This window comes from Gekko japonicus, unplaced genomic scaffold (genome assembly GCF_001447785.1).
Source record: "Gekko japonicus isolate JY-2015 unplaced genomic scaffold, Gekko_japonicus_V1.1 scaffold759, whole genome shotgun sequence".
Lineage (NCBI taxonomy): Eukaryota > Metazoa > Chordata > Lepidosauria > Squamata > Gekkonidae > Gekko > Gekko japonicus.
In genome coordinates, this window is record NW_015176473.1 from 240,651 (window position 1) to 255,414 (window position 14,764).

At 49.1% G+C, this 14,764-nt stretch overlaps 1 protein-coding gene and 1 non-coding gene across 4 annotated transcripts in view; one reads left to right on the forward strand and one right to left on the reverse strand.

Annotated features, from left to right (window-relative positions):
• TP63 (tumor protein p63) overlaps positions 1-14,764 on the forward strand; it is a 186,443-nt gene that overhangs the window by 81,329 nt on the left and 90,350 nt on the right. The gene's annotated exons all lie outside the window — the stretch shown is intronic.
• TRNAA-GGC lies at positions 4,240-4,311 on the reverse strand. Its single transcript has one exon. It is a non-coding gene; the product is annotated as a tRNA-Ala (tRNA).

The following is a 14,764-nucleotide window of genomic DNA, read 5'->3' on the forward strand; positions in this document are numbered from 1 at the left end:
AGTCATCCAGTCCTGCTTTCCTGTCAAGTCATGCTTCGCTTTGGTTGCCATAGTTATCAGGGGGAGGGAATTCCTGCGGGGAGGGGGGTTGTATGAATGAGTGAGAAAATGAGACCTTTGCTTCTAGGCACCATGACTTTCCTCACAAGTCACACCTCCTTTCCCTCCTTTCCATTTCCCAGGAGAAGGTGTCCTTGAGAGTTCCTCTGTACCAGCTTGAGCTGCAGATAACCAAAACATATCTTTTGCTTGGTTGGGATGGCAACGTTAGGTGTGGTGTGAATGTGACGTATGCATGGGGAAAGGAAGGGGCTTGTATTCGAATTGCCTGTATTAAGCTTGTACCTGCCAAAAGTCTTCAGTTCTAACACAGTGGCTTTCTGGATCTTGCATATATCTCAATAAACGTATCACTGCCAAGAGAGAGTTGTTGAGTGTAAGTGGACTCTGAGGGTCTGACAGTTACTGGGCCGCCTCCTGCTTTAAGTGGGCCATCTGGCAACAGTTTACCGGCATTCCACTCCTTGCCCTAGCCATCTGGGATTGGCCCCCCAACTAAATGGATGAGAAGAAGCTATGAAAGAGGAGAAGAAGAGGAGCTGATTTTTATACCCCGCTGCAGTGGCTCAAGTGGTTAAGAGGCTGAACTGCAGGCTGTGGAAGGTCGGTAGTTCAGCAGTTCGAGACCCGAGTGTGCCGCATGACGGAGTGAGCTCCCGTCTCTGCAAGAAATTGCAAGTAGATAAATAGGTACCACTTCGGTGGGAAGGTAACAGCGTTCCGTGCGCCTTGGTGTTTAGTCATGCCGGCCACGTGACCACGGAAACCTCTTCGGACAGCGCTGGCTCTTCGGCTTGTAAACGGAGATGAGCACTGCAGCCCTAGAGTCGGATTTGACCGGTTTTCGAGCAAGGGAAGCCTTTACCTTTACTTCACTACCCAAAGGAGTCTCGGAGCAGCTTACTATCGCCTTCCCTTCCTCTCCCCACAACAGACACCCGGTGAGGTAGGTGGGGCTGAGAGAGCTCTGAGGGAACTGAGACTGGCCCACGGTCACCCAGCAGGCTTCATGTGGAGGAGCGCCAAAGCAAGGAGACATTCCTACCTCTTGACTTTCCTGGGAAACCCTCCTTCGAGCTTTCTGAACCTATCCCTGGGTTGCGTGACGCCAGGGCTTTTTTTGTAGCAGGTACTCATTTGCATATCAAGCAACACACCCCTAATGTAGCCAATCCTCCAAGAGCTGACAGTAGCTCCTATAAGAAGAGCTCTGTAAGCTCTTGGAGGATTGGCTGCATTAGGGGGTGTGGCCTAATATGCAAAGGAGATCCTGCTACAAAAAGAGCCCTGCGTCTTTAAAGTGGTTGGCTTGAGCCCCTGTCCTAAGCAGGCCTCCCGTTGTGTGTGCGGCTAGCCTCGGGTTCAGGGCGCCGTTAGGCGTACCAGCAATTAGCTCCTTCACCAAGCCCTGATGCCTGGTGCTCATGTGAATGCTTGTCGCTCAAGGGCCATCTGCGGGCCCGTCTATGTTGCGTGAACGGCTTTAATTTCAATTTTACATTTCTTTTTGGGAAACGTTTTCACATGCGCCCGCTGTTCGGCCACTGGGAAATGTAAGCTTCGAGTTCCTGCGTTAAGCAGACGGCTGCCCCCTTGATTCCACGACCGTCAAAAAGGATGTGGAGGGAATGGAGCGTGTGCAGAGGAGAGTGACAAGGACGATCGTGGGGCCTGGAGACGAAGAAGCCCTGCGAGGAAAGGCTGAGGGACTTCTTGGGAAGGTTCAGTCTGGAGAAGAGGAGGCGGAGGGGGGACAGGATTGCCATCTTGAAGTACTTGAAGGGCTGTCCCTTGAGAGCCAGTTTGGCGTAGTGGTTAAGTGCAAGGACTCTAATCTGGGAGAACCGGGTTTGATTTCCCACTCCTCCACTTGTAGCTGCTGGATGACCCTGGGCAAGCCATAGTTCTGATAAGAGCTGCCCTTGAAAAGGCAGTCTTCGAAAGAGCTCTCTCAGCTCCACCTACCTCACAGGGTGTCTGTTGTGGGGAGGGGGAAAAAGTTTGTAACCCTCTCTGAGACACCTTTCGGTAGTGAAGGGCGGGGTATAAATCCAATCTCTTCTCTTCTTCTTCTTAGAGGAGGGCAGGGAGCTGTTGCTGTTGGCAGCAGAGGAGAGGACTCACAAGCAGTGTTCCCTCTAAGCTGAGTTAGTGCGAGCTAGCTCACAGTTTTTTAGCCTCCAGCTCACAGTTGCGAGCTAGCTCACAGTTTTTTAGCCTCCAGCACATCACAGATATTTGTCTTCGCTCAGAAAGGATGGCTCCAGAGCAAACTAATTCATCCAGCAGCCAAATCTCTCGCTCACAACTTTAATGCCAGGGGCTCACCGAGTAGAGTTTCTGCTCACAGGACTCCACAGCTTAGAGGGAACATTGCTCACAAGAATGGGTTTAAATGAAGGGCAGGAAGGTACCGGCTGGTTTTTAGGGAAAACCTTTTTACAATAAGAGTTGTACAACAATGGAATCGGCAGCCAGGGATGGTGGCGAGCTTCCCCTCCCTGGCAGTCTTTAAGCAGTGGCCGGACAAACCCTTGTCAGCACTATAAAGCTTTTCCCCATGTTTTTTTGAGCATTAGTTTTGTATAGCGCTCGCATACAGCTTGCTTTTTCTGTTGCATTTGGGGCTTTGGAGCTGTGATTCTCTTAATGCATGCAGTCTTTAGGCAGCGGCCGGACAAACCCTTGTCATGGATGCTCTAGGCTGATCCCGCTTTGAGCAGGGGGGGGGGTTGGACTAGATGGCCTGTAGGGTCCCTTCCGACTCTGTGTGATTCTATGACTCTAAGGTAGGAAGGCAAAAACCTACCTGTATCACAGGAGTACGATTATTGTCTGTGGGTGGGTGGGTGGTGGGAGTCCTGATTGGCCTCCATTTCTTCCTCCAGTGTGTACACATGAACACATGAAGCTGCCTTACACTGAATCAGACTCTCGGTCCATCGAGGTCAGTGTTGTCTACTCAGACCGGCAGCTGCCCTTCAGGGCCCTAGGCAGAGGTCTCTCAGAGACACGGGGCTGCCCTTGTTGCAAATCCAGAAGCTGCAGCTAGTGCAGAACGCCGCGGCCAGGCTTGTGATGGGTGTCCCTAAATGGGAGCACATCCAGCCTGCACTGAAGGCACCGCACTGGCTGCCAATAGCATACCAGATTCGCTTCAAGGTGCTGGTATCGACCTTTAAAGCCATATATGGCCAGGGTCCGACATACCTGCGGGACCGCCTTTCCCCATATAGACCCCAGAGAGCACTACACCGACTGACTGTTCCAGGCCCTAAGGACGCCAGGCTTACTGCCACCAGGGCCAGGGCCTTTTCAGTGGCGGCTCCGTCCTGGTGGAATGAGCTCCTGGAAGAGATCAGGGCCCTGCAGGACCTTTTGCAGTTTCGCAGGGCCTGCAAGACAGAGCTCTTTCGCCAGGCTTTCAATTAGGAGCCGCCACTACCACCACCACCAACATCTGTGGTTATGGGCCGGCTCGGGTCTAGAGAGCATATTACATCATCGCTCTGTGCTGAAGATCACTAACTTGGAAAGAACCATTTGTATGCCATCTCATTGAGGCAAAGATGATACCATCACTAGCACTTTAATTATTGGAGTGTTCTAATGTTTACTGTTAATGTTTATATTTAAATGTTTTAATCTTTGTATATGGTTTTACGGTACTGGGTACCAACTAATGTTAGCCACCTGAGCCTGCTTGCGGGGAGGGCGGGGTATAAATTGAAACAATAAATAAACACTGCCTGGTTCTTTTAAACTGGAGATGCCGGGGATTGAACCTGGGGCCTTCTGCGGGCCAAGCAGATGCTTTTCCACTGAGCCATGGCCCCTCTTCATAGCTCTCCAGGGTCTCAGGCGGAGGTCTTTCCCATCACCTACTGCCTGGTCCTTTTAACTGGAGATGCCGGGGATTGAACCTGAGACCTTCTGCATGCCAGGCAGAGGCTCTTCCACTGAGCCACATCCCCTCTTTACAGCTCTCCAGGGTATCAGGTGGAGGTCTTTCCCATCACCTCCTGCCTGGTCCTTTTTAACTGGAGATACCGGGGACAGAACCTGGGACCTTCTGCGTGCCAAGCAGAGGCTCTTCCACTGAGCCACAGCCCCTCTTTACAGCTCTCCAGGGTCTCAGGTGGAGGTCTTTCCCATCACCTCCTGTCTGGTTCTTTAAACTGGAGATGCCAGGGATTGAACCTGAGACCTTCTGCATGCCAGGCAGAGGCTCTTCCACTGAGCCACATCCCCTCTTTACAGCTCTCCAGGGTCTCAGGTGGAGGTCTTTCCCATCACCTCCTGCTTGGTCCTTTTTAACTGGAGATACCGGGGACAGAACCTGGGACCTTCTGCGTGCCAAGCAGAGGCTCTTCCACTGAGCCACAGCCCCTCTTTGCATGTCTCCAGGGTCTCAGGCAGAGAGAGCTCTTTCCCATCACCTCCTGCCTGGTCCTTTCTAACTGGAGATGTCGGGGACAGAACCTGGGACCTTCTGCGTGCCAAGCAGAGGCTCTTCTACTGAGCCACAGCCCCTCTTTACAGCTCTCCAGGGTCTCAGGTGGAGGTCTTTCCCATCACCTCCTGCTTGGTCCTTTTTAACTGGAGATACCGGGGACAGAACCTGGGACCTTCTGCGTGCCAAGCAGAGGCTCTTCTACTGAGCCACAGCCCCTCTTTACAGCTCTCCAGGGTCTCAGGTGGAGGTCTTTCCCATCACCTCCTGCCTGGTCCTTTTTAACTGGAGATGCCGGGGATTGAACCTGGGACCTTTAAAGACAAGTAATGATACTCATGGGAATATATTGAATATCCTGAATCAGTAAATGCACCACTTCAAAAGAATGTAATGCACATCATAAAGTCACACAAACCACAGAACTGCTCTTTCGAGGACAGCTCTTATCAGAGCTGTGGCTTGCCCAAGGTCATCCAGCAGGTACAAGTGGAGGAGTGGGGAATCAAACCCAGCTCTCCCAGATTAGAGTCCGCGCACTTAACCACAACACCAAACAAACATAGAGTTTGCCCTTTTCACCACTGGGTGGACGTTTTCATTGAGCCATCCACTACGACCCCCAAGATGTTTTCCCCTTTTTCCCCCCTTTTTTTTTAAATAGTAAATTTTATTATCATTATTGTGTAGTTATATATTGTTCCCCTCTTAGCCTCAGCGAGTTCAGACCCCATTAGCCTATACTGGAGGATGGGATTTTTCTTTTTTTGCATACAGGGTTTGCAAGAACTGAAGAGGGCTGCTAGAGGGACTTTTCACACGTGGTGCTGCGCGCACCTGGCTAGGAGCCTCTTCAAGCGTTATCTGCCTAACGCCAAGTCTCCCAAATACGCACCTACTAAAAGCAGGGAAGGGATACAGGCCGCCTGGAGGGCACAGGCTAAGTTTCCCGAACCACGGCCAGCCCCACCCACTGGATTGTGCTACTATTTTTGCCAGCTGCTGGGAGCGGGCGCTGCCCAGCCTAGCGGGCAGGTGAGATGGAGATCGATGGATTTCCCAAGTGCGCTTCTCTGGTATCTTTCTCTAGGCCTGTTCCCACACTCTCCAGCCAAACTCCGCCCCGATGCTCATAGCTGCTGCCTCTCAGCAGGAGTAGCCAAGACAGTAGCGGCGGCCAGGGGCATCTCCTCCTAGGAAACAACACACCCCGTCGGTTTTTCAGCCACATGGTAGCAGAGAGGCCTCCGCTACACCACCCGCCTCAGAAATTCCCCTGTCCTCGTAGTGGGGAGAGGGAACCGGCCCACCCCGCTCAAGGAGTTGGTCTCTCTTGGCCAAAACACATGACAATTATCAGCAAGCATTTCAAACCTTCATGGTTTTGGGGTTGTTTTAAAAAGTAAAACCAAAGGGCAGGGGGGCCGGACTCGTGACTGGACAAATCTGAAGGGATCTCATTGACTGACCAATTGGACGTAAACAAATCTACGTCAGATATCTTTTAAGGGATTATTTCCGTTAGAAGAAAAACAACAACAACCCCTACACAACCCTTCTGCTTGGGTCTGAAACTTCACAACAGGTTTCACATCATCTTGAAAGTGCCAAGTCCTTCCGAGAGCCAGTTTGGCGTAGTGGTTAAGTGTGCAGACTCTAATCTGGGAGAACCGGGTTTGATTCCCCACTCCTCCACTTGCACCTGCTGGATGACCTTGGGCAAGCCATAGTTCTGACAGGAGCTGTCCTTGAAAAAGAGCCGTTTCTGTCAGGGCTCTCTCAGCCCCACCGACCTCACAGGGTGTCTATTGTGGGGAGGGGAAGGGAAAGGAGTTTGTAAGCCGCTCTGAGACTCCCTTGTGTAGTGAAGGGCGGGGTATCAATCCAATCTCCTCCTCCTCCTCCTCCTTTTCTTCTTCTTCTTCCTCCTCCACTTGCACCTGCTGGGTGACCTTGAGCAAGCCGTAGTTCTGTCAGAGCTGTTGTTGGAAAAAGAGCCGTTTCTGTCCAGAGCTCTCTCAGCCCCACCGACCTCACAGGGTGCCTGTCGTGGGGAGGGGAAGGGAAAGGAGTTTGTAAGCCGCTCTGAGACACCTTCAGGTAGTGAAGGGCGGGGTATAGATCCAATCTCTTCTCTTCTTCTCTTCTCATTTGACACGGCTCATTCACTCACTCCGGTGTTACTAAAAGGTACTTAGGAGCCGAAATGAAGTCTAAGAGGGGAGAACGGTGTGTTTGAACGTATCCAAAAATGCGTTTGCGACCGTTTCAGCCACTGGACGTGGGGCCCACTCGGCGCTGACGGCAGCCCAAAGGGCAGCTTCAACCCACGCCCACTACTGAAGGGATCTGTCATCATCCTTTGAAGGAAGGTTTTAGAAACGCATTCCTGTCCCCTGAGAATGCTGCGTGAAGGCCGGTTGCTGCCGTCTGCGTCTCCTTCCAGGTAATGCTCCCCCAGTCTGGGAGGAGGGGGGGGGTCATGCTACTTGGACCCTCCACAGAGACCAGAAAGCGATTTCCACAATCACAGAGACGCTAAGATATGAGAACACCACAGCAGGAGAAGACTGCTAACAATTCGGATATTAGACTCAGGTGGGGTCGCCGTGTTGCTCTGAAGCACAAAACTAACCGGGAAGGGGAAAGTATAAATCTACAAATGAAAAGGTAGAGACTCTCCCAAAAAGTTTTTAAGGACAAGAAATGATACCCATAGGGGCCGCGGTGGCTCAGAGGTGAAGATGCTGAACTGCAGACCGGAAAGTCTATAGGTCGGCAGTTCGAGACCCGAGTAGTGCCTCAGGACGGAGTGAGCTCCCGTCTCTGGCCCCAGCTCCTGCCAACCTAGCCGTTCGAAAGCAAGAAATTGCAAGTAGGTAAATAGGGACCGCTCCGGTGGGAAGGTCACCGCGTTCCGTGCACCTCGGCATCTAGTCATGCCGGCCACATGACCATGGAAATGTGTTCGGACAGCGCTGGCTCTTTGGCTTGGAAACGGAGATGAGCACCACAACCCTAGAGTCGGATTCAACTGGTTTTCAAGCAAGGGAAACCTTTACCTTTAATGATACTCATAGGTAAAGGTAAAGGTTCCCTTGCTCGAAAGCAATATTGGCAGATGAATGAATAAAAAAACAAAATACACAATTGTCATGGTGGGAAATAAATATAATTAAAACAAGATACATGCAAGATAAGAAAGTAGGATTCTACACGACCCTTAATGAAATGGACAAAATCTGGCTTTCATCCAGTGATAAACTAATGCAGAAAATATATAATAAGCTGTTAGAGGAGGATCTCCAAGAAGAAATTATTAAAAACACAATGGTGGTGTGGATAAAAGAGTTAGGCTATACACTAGGAGCAGGCCAATGGCAGAGAACATGGAGTTCAATAAAATATATGAGAGCGACGGCATATAAAGAAAATATTTACAAAATGTTTTACAGATGGCATTGGACCCCTGTTCAAATTACCAAATGCTTTCCAAATGCTTCTAACTTATGTTGGAGATGTGGAAGTAATATAGGATCTTGCCTCCACATATGGTGGAGATGTGGTAAAATACAATCTTTTTGGAAAAAAATATATAAAATCTTTTTAGAGACGTTTAAATTAAACATCCCTCAAACGCCCGAAACATATCTGCTTAATATGATTCCGGACAATATAAAAAACCACAAACATATAATAATCTACACTTTAACAGCAGCAAGAATTCTGATAGCTAAACGTTGGAAGTCGAAAGCCATACCATCCATAAAAGAACTTAAATACAAGATTCTGGATATAGCGGAAATGGACAAGCTGAGTTTAGTACAGAACAATAAACCAGAGGATCTCTTCTGGAATAGATGGAAGATAATCTATGATTGGCTAAAACACAAGAAGATAGAATAATGTTTAGTCAATGCTAGTTTAAAATAACAGATTGGAAGTAACAAAAGGATCATTATTTTAAATCTATGTATAAAGTAAGACTTGACTTATGTATATTTTGATGTAAAATGCAATGAAATTGTGAAAATAAATTCTTTAAAAAAAAAACCCAAAAAAACCCACGTCTGCCCATCTTGGTCAAGGAGAGATGCCATACACGCCCAATATTACGGGTGAAATATTCCACTTCCTTTCTGTCAACCTTTTGAGCTGAATGTTCAGCTTCCTCTAGAAAGCTACCACGGTGGTACTGCTCTTAAAGAAACCATCCCTGGATCCTACAGAGCCTTCCAAACGTGGCTTGATTCCCCACTCCTCCACTTGCACCTGCTGGATGACCTTGGGCAAGCCATAGTTCTGTCAGAGCTGTCCTTGAAAAAGAGCAGTTTCTGTCAGAGCTCTTTCAGCCCCACCTACCTCACAAGGGTGTCTGTTGTGGGGAGGGGAAGGGAAAGGAGATTGTAAGCCACTCTCAGGCTCCTTTGGGTGGTGACGGGCGGGGTATAAATCCAATCTCTTCTCTTCTTCTTCTTCTTATACAACCAAGTTTCAAATCTTTCGTTTCTGGGCTAGATAATTGAGAGAGTGGTGGCGGAGGAACTCCAGAATTTCCCAGGAGATACATTGGCCCATAGATTCTTTCTAGTCTGGCTTCTGCCCGTCCACGGGATGGAGACCACGCTGGTCGTCCTCACAGACGATCTCCGCAGACAGGTGGATCAAGGCGGGTCAGCACTGGTATTGCTCAGTCTGACAGCAGCGTTCGACACGCTCGACCATGATTTGTTGACCCGCCGTCTCACCGAAACAGGAGTCCATGGGGTGGCCTTGAAGTGGCTTACCTCATTCCTCCAGGGTTGGGGTCAGAGGGTGGTGCTAGGAGAGAAGGTGTCACCTCGATACCCCTTAGTATGTGAGATCCCTATCAATGGAGACCCAGGTCACAAACGTTGCCACGGTGGCATTTCTCCAGCTTTGCCAGGTCAAGCAACTTGGCCCCCTTCTTGTCTCTCCCTGACTTAGCCACAGGAATCCATGCAACGGTCACCTCTAGGCTAGACTACTGTAATTCACTCTTTGTAGGGCTACCCTTGAGACTGACATGAAATTTACAACAGGTCCAGAATGCGGTGGCGTGTTTTCTCACCGGAACCCCATCAACAGCGCACATCCAACTGGTGCTTTGCCAGCTGCACTGGCTCCAGTTTCAATACCGGATCAGGTTCAAGGTTCTGGTACTAACCTTTAGGGCCCTAAATGGTCTGAGACCAACATACCTTCGGGACTGCCTGTCCTGGTACCCAGAAGAATCTTCTGGAGATCCCTGGCCCGAAAAATATCCAGCTGCCCTCAACCAGAGCCAGGCCTATGGTTTGAGGACAGCAACCTTTTTTAAAAGTAGCCTGGCCTCCTTTTCAGCTTCAGTCCCCCCTAAATTAGATTTAGACACCATCTGAAACAATTTCTGACATTGTTCTGCTGTTTTTAACTATTTTAAATTAGACTATGACTGTAACCTTGAAGGTTCTACACCTCCCTGCGCTCCAAGCATGGGGGAGGACAGTCTAAATGTCGAATAAATGAATAAATATTTCCAGTTCGTAGACGGTCAAAGACTCGTGAGTGGTTAAGAACATAAGAGAAGCCAGTGTTGGATCAGGCCAGTGGCCCATCCAGTCCCAACACTCTGTGTCACACAGTGGCCAAAAATACCAGGTGCCATCAGGAGGTCCAGCAGTGGGGCCAGGACACTAGGAGCCCTCCCACTGTTGACCCCCCAGCCCCAACCCCCAAGAATACAGAGCATCACTTGCCCCAAACCGAGAGTTCCTACCTATACCTTGTGGCTAATAGCCACTGATGGACCTCTGCTCCAGATGTTTATCCAGTTCCCTCTTGAAGCCATCCAGGCTTGTAGCCACCGCCACCTCCTCTGGCTGTGAATTCCATGTGTGAATCACTCTTTGGGTGAAGAAGTCCCTCCTTTTATCTCTTCTAACCGAACGGCTCAGCAGTTTCATTGAGTGCCCACGAGTTGCTTTTGGCTGCCAAAGAGTTAGGGACTAGAAAGAAAATTTCCTCCCAAAATATCAGAAATTGGTACCTTTCCGCAAAAAGACTTGGCAGGCTACAAGGGACTCAGAACTGCAGCCAAAATTATGGAACTCATTGCCACTAGATGTGATGAGATCTACTGTGGACTTTGGTCAGTCCGCCATGGTTTGGCCTCTTTACTGTTATTGGCTGTGGTAGTTCCCAGGGGTTTAGATCCCATGGATACCAGTTGCTTCAGGGGGGCAACAGCGGTGGCGGTGGAGAGGAGGAGGAGATTGGATTAATACCCCACCCTTCACTCGGAGTCTCAAAGCAGCTTACAAACTCCTTCCCCTCCCCACAACAGACACCCTGTGAGGTAGGTGGGGGCTGAGAGAGCTCTTTCAATTACTGCCCTTTCAAAGTAAGCTCTTGTCAGAACTACGGCTTGCCCAAGGTCATCCAGCAGCTGCAAGTGGAAGAGTGGGGAATCATACCCATTTCTTCCAGATTAGAGTCCGCGCACTTAACCACGACACCAAACTGGCTCTACACCACTACACCAAACTGGTGGGGGAGGAGTTATATTCATGACCTGCTTGTGGAATTCTCAGAGTTCGGGAAGGGGAGGGTGACCACGGTTGGAAGATGGAGACTTGTGCCAGGGTATGTCCTCATCCGGCGGAGACACAAAGAGTTTTGGCACACCAAATGGTGTCCACTCAAAGACAAGCCACCTTGTCATGGCATTTGGTAACTACTCACCCCAGGCTGACCCGGATGGCCCAGGCTAACCCTGATCTCGTCATTACTTGGATGGGAGACCAACCAGGAAGTCCAGGGTGGCTACACAGAGGCGGGCCATGGCAAATGATTATCTCTTGTCCTGAAAACCCTACGGGGTTGCCATAAGTTGACTGCAACTTGACCACACTTCCCACCTAGAGATGTAAAATTTCTGGAAACTTTGAAGCTCGGGGGGAAAAAAAGTGTTTTTTTTCCCGGTGGAAAACGGAAATTTTTGGAAAAATTGAAAAAAATGCTAGTTTAGCATTTCTTTTGTCTTTTCTAGATTGAAAGTCATTCTGTCGCTTTAGTAACATGAAATATGACTATGGACATTTTTACTTGGCATGAAATTACCACAACTAGCATATTAAAAATATAGTGTACCCAAACAATTATTACAAACAGAATACCCACCCACATGCAAAAACTACACTGAAACCTTTTTCTTTTCTTCTGACAATAGCACCTCCTAAAGGAAGAAATGCATCTTGTTCTTGCATTGGAGAGTTCAGTTGGTAACCTAGGACTGGCTTGTCCTCAGTGCACAGAAATTAGATCAATCTGATACCATATATATATATTTTAGAAATGATTTGGAAAATATTTTAATACCTTTTCTTAAAATATTTTATTAATCATGTTAAAATAAAATGTTCTGTAATCAATTTTTTTTCTTTTCTTTTTTCAATTTTTCCAACTTTTCGGAAAAAAACCCAAAAGGCTTCAGGAAAAAAACAGAAAAAACCCGTCCCCCCCCCCATTTTTCCTGGTTTTTTTTTCCGGCCCTTCACATCTCTATTCCCACCAACCCTTGTGCTGCTGCTTGTACATCACAGGGCGGCTCTTGCCAAATGCGGGCACGGGAAGCAGTGAATTCTGGAGGCCCCACATCAAAAAGGACGTGGGCAAAATCGAGAGGGTGCAGAAGAGAATGACGAGGATGATCAGGGGTCTGGAGACTGAGCCCTACGAGGAAAGGTTAAGGGCCCTGGGAATGTTTAGTTTGGAGAAGAGGAGTTTGAAGGGGGAACATGATGGCTCTCTTTAAATACTTGAAAGGCCGTCATTTGGAGGAGGGCAAGGAGCTGTTCCAGTTGGCAACAGAGTATAGGACCCGAAGCAATGGGGTTTAAATTACCTGCAGAAAGGTATCAGCTGGATATTAGGAAAAACTTTTTCGCGGTCAGAGTGGTTCAGAGGTGGGATCACCTGCCTGGGGAGGTGGGTGAGCTCCTCTTCACTGACAGCTTGCAAGAAGACGCCGGACGGATATTTGTCAGAGATGCTTTAGGCCGGTCCCGCATTGGGCAGGAGGCTGGACTAGATGGTCTCTGTATGGCCCCTTCCAACTCTGTGAGTCTATGAATGACTGGTGAGTGTGTGGTGATTACGCCTTGTGCTCCATTCTTACCCAAGGAGAATATCAGCGTGTTGCTCCGAGAGCCAAGCGCCACCACCGCTTCTGTTTCTTCAGACATCTAGCTGACCTTCGTCATCTTTCCTCCGGAGTTTACAGCAGAGCAACGGGGTGACCCGGTTTACAATCCATTCCCCTTTGGCAGCAGAGGAAGGATGGGGAGCAGAGACGTTCAGGCATATCGGATCCTGAGTCACTCCTTGGCCAAGCCACCCTCAGCAGTTTCTGGAGCTGCGCGGCTCCTCGGCGGGCTTTCCCAGTATGTCGGCATCCCGCTTTCTGTATGACCTCAGTTGCCCTTCTGGGGGAGGAGGTGCAGCTCCTCGTTGGAGCCCGAGCTTTGCTTGCACAATGCCCCGAGTTCAACTCCCAGTGTCTCCAGTTCAAAGGACTCGGGAACATGTCTGTTCTTGAGATCTTGGGGAGTCTAGTCTGACGCTGCACTCCAGATTTCCATTCTGGCTTATAAACATACAGCGCCGACGGGGTGCCTCTACAGAGCTGGTGTCCCTCGATTTATTTATCTGCTGACGTCATTTCTACTCTGCTTTTCCGTCTGAGGCTCAAGGTGGATCACGTAGCATCAGTCAGATACAGTCGACACAGTGGGACACCCAATCAACAGTTCAGTCGGGTTTGGATCTGACACTCTAAGCCAGGGGTGTCGAACTCATTTGGTATGAGGGCCGATCTGACATAAATGAGACCTTGTTGGGCCTAAAATGCAATGCCAGGTAGCAGAGATATAAACTTTATAAAGGACACAAGCACAAAGGGTTTTTTTTTAACTTAAAATAAAAACATGCTTAAAACATCAGTTCTGTGAGCGGCAAACCTACTTTTGATTTATTGACATTCGCCACAGAAATCTCAGGCTCAGAGTTCTGAGTCTAGGACCCAGGTTGAAACATGAAATGGCTGAGCGATTGAGAGTGTCTGGCGAAGCAAGCTATGATGTAGCAGCAGAACTGGAAGCAGGATATGGCCAGTTCCACTGTAGGCCTGATAGAACTCCTCTGGGCAATGTTCCCTCTAAGCTGTGGGGTCTTGTGAGCAAAAATTCTACTCTGTGAGATCCTGGCATTAAAGTCGTGAGCGAGCGATTTGGCTGCTGCATGAATTAGTCTGCTCTGGAGTCCTCCTTCCTGAGCCAAGACAAAAATGTGTGAGCCGGAGGCTAAAAAACTGTGAGCTAGCTCACACTAACTCAGCTTTGAGGGAACCCTGCCTCTGGGGGCCTGATCTGGCCCCTGGGCCGCGTGTTTGACACCCCTGCTCTAAGCATTGCATTCTTCCGGCTCAGCATTTATGGAGGTTCAGTCTACTTATGACTATTAACCCTCAGGTTAATGGAACCTCCATGTTCAGAGGCAGCATAGCACTGAATATTAGGTCTTCGGGACACAAAACGGAAGAGGGATTTTTGCCTTCTTGTTCTACTTCGGGTTTCCTGAAATATCTGGTTTGCTGCTGTTTGAGAGTGGATGCCGGATTAGGTTGTCTGACCCAGCGGGGCTCTTTGGGGTGTGCTTCTGCTTTCTTGGAAGACCCATTCTCAATGAAGGAGAACCAAATAAATAAATGGTGGCACTTAGAAATAGCTGCCTCTGTTTCCTTCTGGCTTTTCCCAGCTGAGTGTAATCAGTGTATTAATGTTTGAGACCACACCAAACCCACTGTGTTGGCTTGACCTAAGATATTGTAGGCGTTAAGTTTTTCTTGATGGGTGCAGGTTTATCGAAATTGATAAAATCCTTCCTAAAGATAGTAATACTCTTCTCCCTCCCTGGCATTCTTTAAGCAGCAATTGGACAAACACTTGTAAGGGATGCTTTAGGCTGATCCTACATTGTGCATAAGTGGTTAAGATGCTGAACTGCAGGCTGAGGAAGGTCGGTAGTTCAGCAGTTTGAGACCCGGGTGCCGCATGACGGAGTGAGCTCCCGTCTCTAGTCCCAGCTCCTGCCAACCTAGCAGTTTGAAACCAAGAAACTGCAAGTAGATAAATAGGTCCCGCTTCGGTGGGAAGGTAACAGCGTTCCGTGCGCCTTGGTGTTTAGTCATGC